The following is a 16,269-nucleotide window of genomic DNA, read 5'->3' on the forward strand; positions in this document are numbered from 1 at the left end:
TCCAGTGGTATCCACATGGTAATGGGTAGCTCAGGAGTCCAGGCAAGAGAGCCGGCTGCAAGTCTCGACTGTGCCACTATGTACCTGTGTGACCTTGGGTGTTTCATTTAAGGTCTCTGGGTCAATTTCCTTGTCTATAAAATGAGGGAATTGGACTAGAAGATTGTTAAGGTCAGGCCCTTTTGACTGGGGTAGTATACGTTTGACAACCTTTGAAAATGGCTATGAAATAACTTACACAGATGTTGTCTCTGCTAATGTTCTAAGTAGGTAGAAATGTGATTCCTAGAAACAATTTCTCAAAACCCATCCTTTATTCATTAAAATGGGAAAGAGGACAATAACCTAGGATTTATCCGGTAACTATCATGCACCAGGCATTGTCTGGGGTGCTTCTTTTGTGAGTTCATCTAATCCCTTTAAAAATCTAGGAGAATTCCTGTTCTAGTTGGAAGATCCTGGAAAATTCTCATGTTAGAAAACAAAGCAGACTCAGAGGGTAAAATAACTTGTCTGAGTTCACAGAGCTAGTGAATGACAGAAGCAGGGCTCAAGTTAAGGTTTTGTGATCCTAAATCCAGTGCTGTTGATGGCTCAAATTCTGTTATAATCCTGCAGGTGGAAGAGGTCCTTGTGTATAAATTAACTGGCTGGTTCACTTGGGTAGGGAATGACTGTGGATAATAACCTGTGAGAGCACTGCTATTTGCCTTCACTTCATGCTTCCCTTCAAGGTCCCCCATAAGGCTTACAGTACACTCAGTCTCTGGGCTAACCGAATAAATGTCTCTGTCCCCTTTCTGTTCTCACTCACTCTCCTTCCTCAAAAAGGAGAACTAAAAATAAAGCATAGTTAAGTATTACGGCAAAATTAATGCTGTGTTTTTAATCATGCAAATTCCAGTAAAAACCTCACGTTTAAAATCCCAAGGCAGACATAGCTGAACCCATTGTACTAGCAGAAGAAGGAATTAATACCATACCTGCTAATGAGAAGTTTTAAGTACTGCTAGGACACTGGATTGTAGTAGAACCGAGAGTCGCAACTTTACATTTTCTGCCTTTCTGTATGGTTAAAGTGCTGAGTTTGAGACTGCATTAATTTTAACCAGAATTCTTTCCCATTTTGTAAACATTCTTGAAAAATGAAGCATTATTATAGAGACGTGATATATTAAAAAGAAATACATAAAGGTGTTATTGCCTCAATTAATATTCATAAAAAATGAGGAAACAGCTTGAAATGACTCTGAGGTCACATAGTAGAGACTTTATGTTGTCAAACCCCAGTTCGTACTTGGCAGCTGGCAGATTTTTAAACAGCACATCTGTGAGCCATTTAGACATTCTTCTGCGTAATAGAAATGCTTCATATGGAATCTACTCTGGCAGAGAAGCCAGTTGAGCAGACATGCCTTTTACCACAAGTCCAAGTGGTATGGGGGAGCACCAGGAGTGTTTTCTGGGCTCAGCTGTCTCCTTGGCCCCTAACATTCTCTCATTTACTTAGTGTTCAATTTCCTCTCATCTCCCACCACTACCACCATTTCAGTTTCTTCTAGCTTAGAAAATGTTGCACTAATATTAATATCTACATTGGTCAATTCCAGAAGTGAATGGTCCTCACCAGTCTTGATCTGAGATAAACATCTATCTATCTATCTATCTATCTATCTTTTTTTTTTAATTTTTTTTTAAAGTTTATTTATTTTTGAGACAGAGAGAGACAGAGCATGAACGGGGGAGGGTCAGAGAGAGAGGGAGACACAGAATCTGAAACAGGCTCCAGGCTCTGAGCAGTCAGCACAGAGCCTGATGCGGGGCTTGAACTCACAGACCGCAAGATCATGACCTGAGCCGAAGTTGGACGCTTAACCGACTGAGCCACCCAGGCGCCCCAAACATCTATCTATCTATCTATCTATCTATCTATCTATCTATCTATCTATCTAGATTGTAAGGCAGGTCTTTCCAGTCTGAGGCTGTGCAGTTTTTCAGGTATTTTATTTCTTGTTTCCTATTTTATTCCTACTTATTTCCTATTAATTCCCTTAATTTTTCTCGTCTGGTTTCAATATAGACCCAGGTATAGCCAATAGGTAAAAGAGATACAGTATCACTGGCTTGTGAGAGTAATTGCTTTAATGAGTGGTCTGGCGAGCTTCTGTTGGTCCCCAGGAAGCATGGCAGAAGGGACTGTATTTATAATTGACTCTAATCCACTCTAATCTTCCACCTTAACCTCACCAAGAATTAAGTGATTGATTTTGGGTCTCTTGAAAGAAAATAAAGACCTCCTGGGATGAAAGTTGGCAACTGCCCAAAGATAATCAGACAGTCGAGGGCTGGCACCATTTGTATTTGGATGTGGAGAACTGTCTTGATCTAATCAGGTGATTTCCCTCCCACATCTCCACACAATCCGGGTGTTTGGTTCCTAATTGAGCACTAGCATGATCCTGGGTCAGAGTTGGACAGAATTTCATAACCATTTCTTCCTCTCATTTAATGCCAGATATGCCTGAGACACAGCACAGCAAGAATGGAGGAAGCAAAGCTTATTCTTCAGCATTGTGCTCAGTATCACGCCTCACGCCCTTGCCCCACTCCCAAGTCCAAGGTCTGTGGTTCCCAATTTCAGCTTCAGACACTAGCCTTTTTCTCTTTAGCTCACTCAGAAAGGGTATAGCCTATAGTCTCCTTGTAACAAAGGCCGTTTTTCCACATATATTGGTGTGAGCTGGTACAACAATGAGCTGTTGGGATAAGGAGTAGTTACATTTTAAATTGGATATTAGCCACACAAGTCCTTCTTTAAAAAATTTGCTAGTGAAATTGGGTCAAAATTATAAACCAGCAGGAACAGAGAACCATCTGTAAGCATGGAGGGAGAGTTGATCTCTCTCTTCGTTACCTCCTTTATCCCCTCCAACGCTCCTCTTCTCCCCATTCTTCAGCCACCTTTTCAGTTTCCATCTCTCCTCAGATACCCCATAGCCAGCAGATTTAGTTGTCCTCTGTCTTATCGTTGCACCTGGCATTACCGCCTTGCTGAGCCGCAACTGTCTGTCCTGCTCCCTGACATCAAGCATTGTTTGATTTCAGTCCAAAGTCGGCCCATCATCCTCAAGCGCAGTCTCACCTCTGCTCAGAAACCCTTTTCTTCATATCTCTTGCCCTCCTGTCACCATCCTCCAGGTCTGTAGTCCAAAACTCTCTACTCCACTTTCCTCAGGGCTCCCCGATCACCGATTTTCTGCAAGCTGTCCACCTGCTCTTCTATTTACATCCAAGGCTGAGGGCTCAGATCTGAACTCGTCCAATTTTCTTGCTCTCTACATACCGAGTCCACTATATTTTTCCTTCTCCCCAGAAGAATGGAAACACTTTGCTCTCCCTTTGCAGTGTGGTCACTCCAACTGTGTTGTGATCTCAGCCCTCCTCATCCTTTCCCAGACACTTTCCTGTGACTTTCCCCCTTTTTCTTAAATTATTAGTCTCTTTACTGTCTACTTCCCCTCAGCCTAAAATCAATGTACTCCCAAAAATCCTATCCTAAAAATAGGATAATTCCTGCTAACTTAACCGCTCCCCACTCCTGCTACTTCACACTCGCCTTTTTTTCCCCTAAAAGAATCCTCTATTCTTTCTGCTTTCCCAACACGAACCTCAGCATCTGCATACACTATTACTCTGCCACCACCTACTTGAACTCCTGGTGAGAAACACAGCAGAGAGGGTAGACAGAGAGGAAAAGAAGAAGGAAAACAGACTCGTATTATAGGAGGACTCATCTTATGGAGTGGAAGTTTGAATGGCTTCAAAAAGATGGAGGAGGGTTGGCCACGGAACAGTGCATAGGGTGGGGGGGTGGGGGGGTAGGAGTGGAAGAGCACTGCCCTGGTCTTGCCTACGGAAACCAGACAAGTTTCCCAGCAGTCCCACTCTCTGAGCCAGGGGAATCATGATAGGAAAGAACCAGTGTCCCATTCCATCCAGGTGGACTCGTAACACGGTCTATTCATGGGCAAGTTGCTGGGACAGAGCAGTGGAGTCCTAATGCAGCAGGTATGGGGCTGACCTTGGCCCTCCTGCTACGCACTGCTAGGCAGAGGGATCAGTCAGCTGCTGATACCAGGGAGTCCCGCAATCCAAGATGGAGCTGCTAGAGGATGAAGGAATCTTCTAGTTGGGTGGTGCGGTCTCCCCTCATCTCTCCCCACCCACCCATCCAGCCGCAGCTTCTAGCCCCAAGTACTTCAGCTTTAACAAAGCATTATAAATTTCCCAGTTTCGTTTTCATTTAAATTTGTCTGCTCTTTTCTCGGTGCTTATTTCAGGTGATGTCTTTTTTTTTTCTTTGAATTAATGGAAAATATTCTTGATCTTTGACCTATCAGCAAACACCAGGACCTATCACCAAACTTACATTTATAAGAAGCAAAGCCAGGCTAAAGCTCCCGTATAACTCAAAGAGAAGAGAGTGCTTTATTGTTTTGTCACACTGAGGCCCCGAGCCAGACAGATCGAGTTTATGTCAGAAAATATTAAAGGACCAACACGACAACATATGGAGTTGGGGGCATGTGTCACATTTGATACGAGAAAGAGAGGAACAGCCATGACTGGGTCAGAGGCAAGGGTACTCAGAAACACCCTGAAAGGAGCGGAGACCAGTGCAGAAAGAACCCTCAAGTCTTCGTCGGCCCAAAGAAACAAAACTCCTCACGCAGACAATACTGCACCTGAGTAAATACCATCAGTAAGAGTATTCATCTTTGTGTTCCCACTTTCTTTTATGGTATCATTACTCTAGACAAGGATCGTTCCTGTCTGGTTTCCACTGAGCCCCCAAACATCACCAACACATAAACTCTAACTTGCTTAGGGAACTCCGCTGGCAGCAGAGCCCAGGGAAATGTGTCATCCATTTAAGATGTCTCACATCCTAGACACTCTGTTATCCCAGGCCATTGCTGGCTCCCTTGAAAGCAATAAGCCGACAACACAGGAAGCTGTCAGGAAATCCAATATCTAAACTCAATATGAGATTGTGGCCCCAATCTAATAAGAATAGATTCATTTTGTTTTATTCCCATTTTGTCACCTGCTTTGTGGGAAAAGTGAAACATGATAAATCAGAACATTATGGCCACTTCTGAGTACATATCGACTCATCATGCATGCCCTGAACCTTTATGCCAAACATTTTGAGCCATGTGGATTCGTGGAGACTGAACATCCTAGCTATCTTCTCCTACCACAGTGTTACAGCTGTCTTCTGCTGAAGAAACTTAAAAGACTTTCTCAGGGTCAGCTTAAAAACACTCAGTTGTTGAACGATCTGGGGCTAACTTAAATTCACAAATGAATTTGATGGAGATGAAGATATTCATCTGGTCTAGATTAAATAGCCTAGAACCAGGACCACACCAGGAAGCACCTGGGGCAGATGTGTTGACTAACTTGCCTGAGACTTTCATGGAATCTATGATTTTAATAAAACTTAAATTTTATTTGAGCAAAATAGTTAGAGAGGCAAAAAGATTAAGAATCTGAGGTCCCAATCTCTTCCACTTTAGAAGTTTTCTTTTTTTTAAATGTTTACGTATTTATTTTGAGAGAGAGGGAGAGAGAGAGAGAGAAAGTGGGGGGAGGGGCAGAGAGAGGGGGAAAGAAAGAATCCCAAGCAGGCTCCACACTGTCAGTGCAGAGCCAGACACAGGGCTCCAACTCACAGACTGTGAGATCATGACCTGTGCTGAAATCGACAGTCGGACATTTAACCAAGTGAACCACCCAGGCTCCCCGAAGGTGTTTTTTTTTTTTTTTTAGGTAGATAGGTTTATTAATTCAATTTTAACTGGATTTTATAGTGTCTCTATACCCTAACCAGTATATCTGTATATTGGGTGGCTGTTTACTTTAGGCTTTCATGCAAACCCTAGCAAGATCTTTCCGTTAATCCAATTACTACAGCAGGTTATGATTAATTTACTATAGCATTGATTTTTAAGGATTAGAGAAAAAGCCCCTTACTCAGAGGGGAAAAAACATTAAGAGATTATAGGCTGCATCTGCCAGAACTAAGATATTCATCCATATAATTTACCGTAATTTTCTATGTTTTATATGGTCTATCATCTTTTGTATATTTCATGGATATCTTATGTTTTGTAGCTTAATAGCAGGCCTAGCAGACTGCTATAATGTTGAGATCTCTAAAAGTCATTTAATGATGACCATTAGACTCGTCTTGAGTCAGTGAACTAGAAGGCCATTTCCATTTCTATAATCTTTAGCAGTTTACTGTTTTACTAATGAGGAAACGCAAACCCAGAAAAGTTAAATGACTTATCTGTCTAACATCACTGAGTTGAGGAAGACCTATAGTTAGAAAGTCTTCCTTGACTCCCTTCCTTTGCATCTTATTTTTATTATCATTACTGTGGCCTCATTAGCTACACTATTGGCCAGACTCTGTTCCAAGTACTTTGACATATACAGTCTCACTGACTGCTTTCTCACAGCAACTCTGGTGGCTAGGTATTGTCACTATCCTCCTATGTAAGAAAACTAAGGCTCAAAGAAGTTGTTACTTGACCAAGGTCGTTGAACTAATAGCTAGTGAATCCAATATTTTAAAACCAAAGTTCATTTTAATGCAAACCCTAAATTCCACACCATACCCTATACTGCCTCTCTTAAGGCAAAATGTGATTTTCTAATTTTCTCATGCCCTGGGCTCAAATCCTTGTCTGAAAATCATTCCTTTTGACCCAATCTTTGCTTCACATGTTACTGTCTGTGTTAAGGATTCAAAACATAGCTGGAAACTTTAGTTAATGAAGAATGGCACTAACCAGGGCACAGATCATTTTCTCTAGCTCCTTTGAAAAAAACAAAAAACCTTTTTAATGTTTATTTATTTTTGAGACAGAGAGAGCATGACTGGGGAAAGGGCAGAGAGAGAGGGAGACACAGAATCCAAAGCAGACTTTAGGCTCTGAGCTGTCAGCACGGAGCCTGACCCAGGGCTTGAACCCACAAACCATGAAATCATGACCCGAGATGAAGTCAGATACTCAACCAACTGAGCCTTCCAGGCGTACCTCTTTAGCTCCTTTGAAATTGTAGCTGGCACACATTGAGAAAAATAAATTCAAATTGTTTTCATCAAGGAAAGAATTAGGCAATAAATGCAAACTAACATTTTGGAAAAAGTTATTGTCATTATAAAAACAATAAAATAGTACTCGGCATTTCATGTTAATAATAGCTAATTTTGCAGTGGGTTTCCTTTGGTGTCTGGTGCTTTACATAAATATTCACACTCACCCTATTTTACTGATGGCAGGACACAGCGGCTCAGAAACGTTAAGCATTTGTTTAAGGTGGTAATGACAGTAAATGGCAAAGCCAAAAACTGAAGCCGATCTAACCATGCAGCTCATGCTCCAAATGAATACAGATCTTTTTCTTTATATTTGTGTACAGGTTTGGGTGTGGTTTTCACACATGGCGTGGGACTCTAACATGGTGAAGCAATCTGCAGTTGAAAGGTTCTTGACACATTTCTGCCAAATACTTCCACTGGGAGTGTAGACATTAAGTTTCTGGAGGCCATGCCTGGATGTCTTTATCCATCTAGCCAAGATAACACATTATCTTTATTAATGTGTTAAGATTTTTGGTTTGATTTCTCTTACTAATATTCAGTACCTGCTAATCATCTTAGCCCTATAATTTTTGAAGAATGCTCCTTATATTTAAAAAAAAATGTGTCCTTGCCTTCGTGTGTTTAACTTCTTCATGTTTCTAATCACAGGGATAATACAGCAGGGAGCTCACACAATGGAGGGTAAGGACTTCTTTTACCCGGGCTCTCCTTTGATAATCCAAATGGCTCTCCCAGCCCATTAAGCAGATGGTTCTCCAAAAAGACTCCTTCTAAGCTACTTAGAGTATCTATGGTTTATCTCATGTCAGGGTGCGTCTTGGGTCAAGGTCTTTGGGAAACATATTGTAGTGAGATTTTGCCCACAGGAGGTGTAATGGGGGCTGCTCTTGGGAACAACATCTACCAGGGAGTGAGGAAGCAAGATGGGGCAGAAGGAGAAGTTGGATGTGATAAAGTTGTAGCAGAGAACTCAGCCCATCCTACAGGGGGCCCTTTTAAGGTGTCCAAAATTGAGGCAAAGACCAGGCCTTTGTACCTGACCCTCATTATCCTCTCATTACATCTGGGTTTTTCCCAGGAAGGAAGCATACACTTGGCAGAGGCAGCCCTCTTCAGATGATGAAAATTCTTGGAAAGTGACTCAGCTATGAGCCATGAGCAGGCAGGGGAAATGCACGATTCAGTCCTGAATGGGGGAGTTTGTCAGTACACCACAGTATCTATAAGATGCCAGTTTTCTCAGTGCTCAGAGCATGCTTGATTATCTGAGATGACTTTGCTTCACAGTATCTTTAGTGGTTTGAAAGGTGGCCTCCCAAAAGAAATGTGCAGGTTCTAAACCTATAAATGTGACCTAATTTGAAAAAAAAAGAGTCTCTGGCAGACGTAATTAAGTTAAAAATCTCAAGATGAGATCATCCTGGATTAACAGGGTGGGCCCCAAATCCAATGACTAATGTCTTTATAAGAAACAGAAGAGTAGATGACACAGGGTGAGGGGGAGAAGGCCATGTGAAGACTGAAACAGACTGGAGTGATGCTAACAGTCCCTGGAAGCAGAAGAAGGAATGAACAGATTGTCTTCTAGCGCTTTCAAAGGGAGAGTAACCCTACTGACACCTGATTCTGGACTTCCTGTTCCTAGAGTTGTGAGAGAATAAATTTCTGTTGTTTTTGACCACTAAGTTTGTGGTAATTTGTTACAGTAGCCCTTAGAGAACACATATGGTATGTTACACCATTTAATCCCTACATAGGAAATTATATATTTAAAATCCATAATCTCTAATATCTCTGTCCAGTGGATTTAGTGCAAACCGTGACAACAACGTGTCAGGATCCAGGACTCCATGGGCATCACATGGTGGTGATGCACAATGTCTTGATAGATATTCATGAGAAAGGGGTTTCAGTTCATAGTCTATGGCTGGGTCCTGCTACCCACTTTGAACTCTACATTTCTGGTTTGCTTATTCTCAAGTCTTCATTTCCCCCTTCTAATAGGCCATGGGGTATTTTCTTGATCTGCAGTATTTCATGCCCTATATCAAGCTTCTTTTCCACATTATAAAAGTAGAAGATTCATTGGAAACATCCAAGAGTTTTCCTAGATAAAGATTTCAAGTTGACACCTGTGCCCATGCTCTTCCTGTCAGGGAACCTTGGTCTTACCTGGAACGTTGGGACCAAATGAAAAGAGGAGGTCTGTTATAGCAACACTTGGTCTCCTGGAATGCTTTTAACATACAAGGAAGTGACAAGACGTGATGGAACTGAAGTTGAACATAATGGCACATCCTTCTGATTTCAACCGTTTTCCTTCCAGGAGATCTGAGATCCTCTTGCAGGCATTGCCAATAGGGGAGCTCTTTCTCATGATAGGACTTCCCTCCTATTGCACAGGACTGAAGGAAGTGACATCTTTTTAAGCCCTTCTTACAGAAGGAAAAAGATCCTCCAACTGGTTCTCCTCTATCACCCTGCTGCAAATTCTCTGATTGGTGAATCCTGTGAGGCTGGGTACTCAACAGTGGACTCGACCATGGTGCAGGTGAACCAGCAAAGAAAGCCTGCAGCCTTTTCTGTTACAATAACTGAGGACCACATAGCTGGTATGCTGGAAATTACCTTTTTGTCCCTCCAGATCCACCATGTTTACCAGTCCAGGAGGCTAGGCTGTGTGGACTGTGTAAATGAGTTCTCTTGACCTTCGGTTCTGCAAATGAGTACACATGAATGTCTCGACCTCACTCTCCTTCCTCCCTCTGTGGGAGGTGAGCTTGGGATGTTTATGTCCCCAGCTCCCTATCTGAAGGGTGTCCACGGCTTGCTTGCACTTCTATACTGAAGGCCGCGATTCCTGTCAAGAGGCCCTCTCCCTACAGTTACTCTCTCTGGTGCCCCTCTCCAATCCTCCTCAGTCTCGGGAAAGGAAATGGATCCCCAGTGTTGCTAGCCCTGAGAACTATGCCATCGCTTCTTGTTTCCCCTACACCCTACCATGCCTTATGTATAAACCCTATATTAAACTCTACTCAATTATCTCTTTGGGGTATGCCTTTTGTCTTCTGCTGGGATGAGACTGGCTTACCAGCTCTGGAGGAATGAAGCTCCCAGAGAGCACTAACTTCAGCGAGTGCTAGGCCTCTAGTGCTGACAGAAGTTGCATTGTGTCTTCTCTGATATTTTTAAAGATTACCTGCCTTTGTATAAGAGGCCTAGATTTTATCATACTCATCTCCTCATGGTTATGGTTACACCTTTTGGCTGTGTGGGTATCAGAGAAAAGAACCTTGCCATGGGAAGAGGTAAGTTTGTCACTTCTGTCTGAAGTACTGCCATTGGATTCCATGGCTCATGGGACAAGCCTTTCTCTATTTTCTACAGTTCATTTGAGCATTTGACAAGTCAGCCACGAAGTGTCTTTAAATGTATATTGACTTTGTCAGGGTATATACCGTCTGCTCTTTTATGAGCTGCTAATTTCCTTAGTCTTGTATTCTTTACAGTGGACCTAAAGGTCATAATTTGTGGGAGACCCAATGGGAGTCCCTTAACTGTTCGCCCTTACAGTGGTCACCCCTCTCCTTGATAATGCTGAAATGATGTCAGAGAAGAGGAAAGGTTCTTTATCTTTACCTCTGTAGATCAGTCCTAGTGCCTAACATGTAGTTGGAGCCCAATATTTGTTAAGAAACGCATCAGAATAAAGGATATATATTATTTTTAAGACTATCTGACTAGGTTATTTCAATTTCATGGACACTGTGAGATAAGTATGCTATATTGTTCCCACTGATGGGAAATGGTAGTACTCAGTAAAGAGAATCTGACCAAAAAATACTCAGATAGTATCTATTTTGTGGCCAGAACCATTCTGGGGGCTGGAGATAGAGCAGTAAATAAGAAGAGAGCCTTCGCATGCATTCCCCCTCAAGGGCACAGCCTGAGGTAAGAGCCTGTTTACAGCTACTTTGGGGTATTATTCTCTGGAACAGAAATGAGGGACTGGAATGAGTAAAGCAGGAAAGGAAGGCAAGCCAGTCCAAGAGCACATTATTAAGCAGCTTATATTGTGGACAGATGTGTCTGGGTCCCTCTGGGCACCCTCTGAGGGGCCATGCATAACACACCCTAGAATCACTCACCTGAACATGAGAAGAGGAGGGATTCAGGCACCAGCAGGATCCGGCTCCTCATTGGTCACATGTTGCCCCGTGGTGCGCTAACTACCTTGAATTTTCAGGGTTGTTCATGTATCAGAATAGATGAGGCACTGCGTCTCTGCTCCAGAGACCCCAGGTCAGAAAGAGAGAGACATTCAGGGCGGCCAAGAGGGGGTGCTTTCATGTTGCACATGTAAGCAGCTGGTTCCTTCAAAAACCAGCTGGAATGAAAAGGTAAGTCAAGAGGATGTTTGGTGAGGTGTAAGAGGTGATTACTACACAAAATCCCTCTCCTTGCAGAGCTTACATTCTAATGGAAAATAACAATACACCAATAAGAATGTACGCAACCTAACTTCTCTTAGTTCATAAGCCCCATAGAGGAAATACGGCTGTTGTGAAACAGACCTGTGGTGAGGGGGTGGGGGTGCTCCCTTATATAATCACAGGGGTCAGAAAAGCCCTTGAAGAGGAGGGGGACATTTCAATAACCCCAGAATGACAGAATCCAGTAATGTAACAAGGCTGGGGAAGAGTACCGAACAGAGAAAATGGCATATACAGACACCCTCTGTGTCTGTGTTTAATGAATACAGAGGGCCTGAGGGACAGAAAGGAAAGAGTGCAGGATTGTGGTGAGTGAGGGCCTGTGGGGCTGGGAGGGAGGAGAGGGATCCAGGGGCCCAGCGATTGGTTGTGCAGAGCCTGGCCAACCACAATGAGGTGTTGAGTTCCTCTCAAGCACCACTGACTATGCCTTAGAGATGTATGGAAAGAGGAGCTTAGACATTTACAGAGCTGGCATTTGAGGTTTGCACCTCTTATCAGGTCTCTGATATATTGTTCTGTGCAATTATATGTCACAAAGACACATATTTGAGTTACCTGTGTTGGGAGACTGGTATGTGGGGGTGAATCTCTTTGCTGGGGAGGCCTAGTTGACAACTCAGCCTGGTTCTGTGGTGCTTTAAACCACAGAACCGTGTAAATAGGGTCAGGTAAATAGCAATATTCACGATATAATCTGTATGGGGGTGGGGGAAGTGGCCCAAGTTAAACCATGCCTTTGAGTTCAGTATTTATGGAAGACATAACTCTGTGCCTTTAGGTTCATCATTTCCCTTCACTGGGCCCCAGATTCCTTATTTATAAAGTAAGGGGTTGATTATTCTGAAGTTCCAGGGCCCTATAACAATTGTTAGAGTGTGAAAATTATACAAATGCTGGTAATTCCAAGTAGATTCTAACATTCTCAAAAGCAAAAAAGGCATGATTAAGTTTTAGGGGGAAAAGAGAGAGAAGAAAAGCTTTTCTACCTTCTCAAAAGTGACAAGGCATGACTGTTTTAGAAAAAATAAAGCTTTGAGGATCTTCTGTTTGCTTCAGAGGACTCTCCACACACACTGTTTTCTGTTGTTCATTTGTTTGCATGATCATCTAGTTCTAGAAGTGTGGTCTTCCCGGCTGGGTGCTGGGTAATTAGAGCAGCTTCCTCGTCTACCAAACTGTGTGGGTGGAGGACAGAGAGGCCCCCAAGAAAAAGAAGTGTTTGGAGAAGTAAATAGGAGACCTATTGTGCCCTCTCTGAGCAAAATGAAAGAGGAAAATACATAATAAATGGTGAAAGAACAGTGGCAATAAAATGAAATCGATGCTGAGTTACATAATACCAGGTGAAGTTAATTCACTGTCTTCGATTTAAAAATTGCCTGTTTGGCATTGCCCAGAGAGTTGGTCAGAATTCCTCCAGGAAATTAAACTGAAAAGCAAGCAAGCAAACAAATAAATACACAAACAGAAACTTCTCAAACAAATGTGTGTGCGTGTGTGTGTGTGTGTGTGTGTGTACATTCAGACATATAAATTGCTCACTGTTGTTTCCTCTGGGATATACAGGAGCAGGTGAGTCGAGAGAAATGTCAAGGGAATTAAAAAAAAAGCAAATGATTTCTAGATTGTTTCTTACTTGTAAAGATATTGGAGGCAATTTGCATTTTAATTTGAAGAATGGTTGGTTTTAACTGTTAAGCATACTAAACTGAATAGTTTAATAGTGTGAGGTATGACTCATTACCTCAGTGTAACAAGTAGTACAGGGTTCTTTACAACAAACTCTTTGACCTTGGCCAAGACACTTACCTCTGGAGCCTCAGTTTCTTCATCTTTAATATGAAGGACTCTACCTATACTAGATAATGGCTACAGTCCCTTGTAGCTCCAACATTCTATAGATTTTGGCAGAAAATAGACAATCTTCATGTTGGGGTATGCGCGTGTCTCTGTTTTTGATTCTTCCACAAAGCAGACAAATTTTTAATAAGTTAGACTTCTTTTTTGGAGAAGGGGAGTATGTTTTTATTTATAACTACCCTCTATATTCTTAGATAGGGTCTCAGGTTCAGAACAATATTTGTGGTCTCTGTAAGATCCTCAATCACTGGGGTACCTGAGTGGCTCAGTTGCTTAAGCATAAGACTGTGGCTCTGGTCATGATTTCACGGTTCATGGGTTCGAGCCCCACATCAGGCTGTGTACTGACAGCTCAGAGCCTGGAGCCTACTTCAGATTCTGTGTCTCTGTCTCTGTCTGCCCCTCCCCTGCTCGTTCTCTCTGTCTCTCTCTGTCTCTCAAGAATAAATAAACATTAATTTTTTTAATTAAAAAAAAAGATCCTCAATCACCAAATAAAGTGAAATAATGTTCGTTCCAAGGTTATCATTGAGCTAGAAATACGAAATAATACCTTTTTAAAAGATGTTCAGCAATGAGGACTTTCTATCCCACTCAACGAGCCTTCCCATTATAGTTCTTCTTCCCCCAAGAAAAGAATGTGATTTAACTCTCAATTACCCAGGAAATGCTATTAATCACAATCTGCTATTTCCTGGTAACACTAATTAAGGTTGTATTGAGCCACACCATTACATAAAGCAGCAAATATCAATGTGGCCTCTGTATCCCTTCTTCTCTCACTTGCTGGCTCTGATTGGTGGGGGGGATTACTGGCTAATGGTCATATCCAGTTTTACTTAGTCTATTCTTTTTACCAAGTACAGAAACACAGGAGCACCTGGGTAGCTCAATCAGTTAAGCGTTGAACTCTCAGTTTCCACTCAGGTTGTGATCTCTTGGTTTCGTGAGTTCGAGCCCCATCTCAGGCTCTGTGCTAGTAGTGCAGAGCCTGCTTGGGATTCTCTCTCTCCCTCTCTCTCTGCCCCTCCTCCACTTAGGCTCTCTCTATCTCTCTCAAAATAAATAAACTTAAAAAAAAGAAACACAGTATCTGTATGTGATCTATAGTTTTAAAAATACAATGTGGTCAAAATATATTTGTAGAAGCCTACAAAAGAATCACAGTATGTGATTTAGTTCCGTACTATCTTTTTTAAGTTCTAAAATCAATTGCAAAACTTCTCAGTTTTTCAGGTGGTACTTTTTTCTCCATTGCGTGTGAAGAGACATTTCAATGTTTTGAATCTGGGTAGAACATCATCTAAAAGATTTCTTCTATTCTATATTAATCCTAGAAATGTTAATAGTTTTTAAAATGTATTGCTGCAAAAGTCAACTTTATTGAGTGATTAGTGAGCCAGCATTAGCTTCCCAGAGCTTTGGCAAAATCAAGCTCTCTCTCCCTTCTGTCTGTTGCTCTTTCTCTCATTGTTTATTTTAGCCTACCATTGAAAAATATTCAGAGATCACGAACTATAATTATTCAACTGAATTTTTAAATTCTATTTCTTAAAGTAAAACATTAGTAGAAATTTTATACTTATCTTACTTAAAGATTTTTTTTTGTATGTCTATACAATAAAATACCATGCAACTATTTTAAAGGAAGGAAGTTTATCTTTGTTTCATTACCATGTGTGTCTACATTATATTATGAAGTAAAACAAAAGGGACAGGTTAGAGTGCATATAGTAAAAATAGTAAAAATTCATTTTCTTCCTATATACATATTTATGTAAAAATCCAGAAAGATATAAGACAAAATGTAAGTACTGATTGCCTGTGGGTGGTTAGGATTCCAGCTGATTTTTATTTTCTTTGTTAACCTTTTAAAATGTTTTCTGGCAATGAGCAGATATTGATGTTGTCATTGGCAAAATGCATTACATTAGAATCAGTCTTTAATGGAGAGAGTTGAGCATGGTGGAGAGGACAATGATAAAATAGATTGCTATATGTTATGAAAGTGTCATGATATTCTTTCTCTCCCTTTAGATGGTAATTCTTAAAACTCATAAAATCCAAGTGAAAACCAAAAGGGGGAACTTGATTCTCGTGAAGGCGAGGCCTCTCTACCTGTACCCTAATAGGCTATCCCTCACTTTCTGTCCAAAGTTCAGTGACCCCTTGCCCACTGCCCCGAGGGTAGGGTGGCTCTTCCAGCAGGGATATTGAATTAATCCATTACACTTCCACATCGTTTTACAGCCCTTACATCTATTAGAGTTGTTTTTTTCTCCTCATTCTGATGCATGAAACTTGAGAGCAGATTTTGATTGCATGTTCAATGGGACACCAAGCCTTACTTCCTCTTTCTTTGTAATGTCCACCGCCTCTCCACCCCCCCCCCCCACCACCACCCGTCGCACTGCCGTAACCAATCAGCAGCCTCTTGCCCTCCACTGCTTAGGGAAATATAAGACCCCTAACAGCTCTTAACCCTCTTTCCCCCCCTTACTGTTATTCACAAGCCCACCTGATTCATCTTTCTAAAAGGTTACTTTATATATGTCACTCTTCTCTTGAAAAATCTGTAACTCTCTCTAACAGGAAGAACAAAATCTATAGCTCAGAATTCAAAGCCCTCCATAATCTAATCTCACTCTTTGGACAGCTTTGTCTGACCCAAAGCCCCTCAATAAAGCCTCTGTTCCATGATCACAACTGACTCAGAGTTGGCCTTGAACTTCA

Source organism: Prionailurus bengalensis, chromosome C2 (assembly GCF_016509475.1).
Source record: "Prionailurus bengalensis isolate Pbe53 chromosome C2, Fcat_Pben_1.1_paternal_pri, whole genome shotgun sequence".
In the NCBI taxonomy this organism is placed as follows: Eukaryota; Metazoa; Chordata; class Mammalia; order Carnivora; family Felidae; genus Prionailurus; species Prionailurus bengalensis.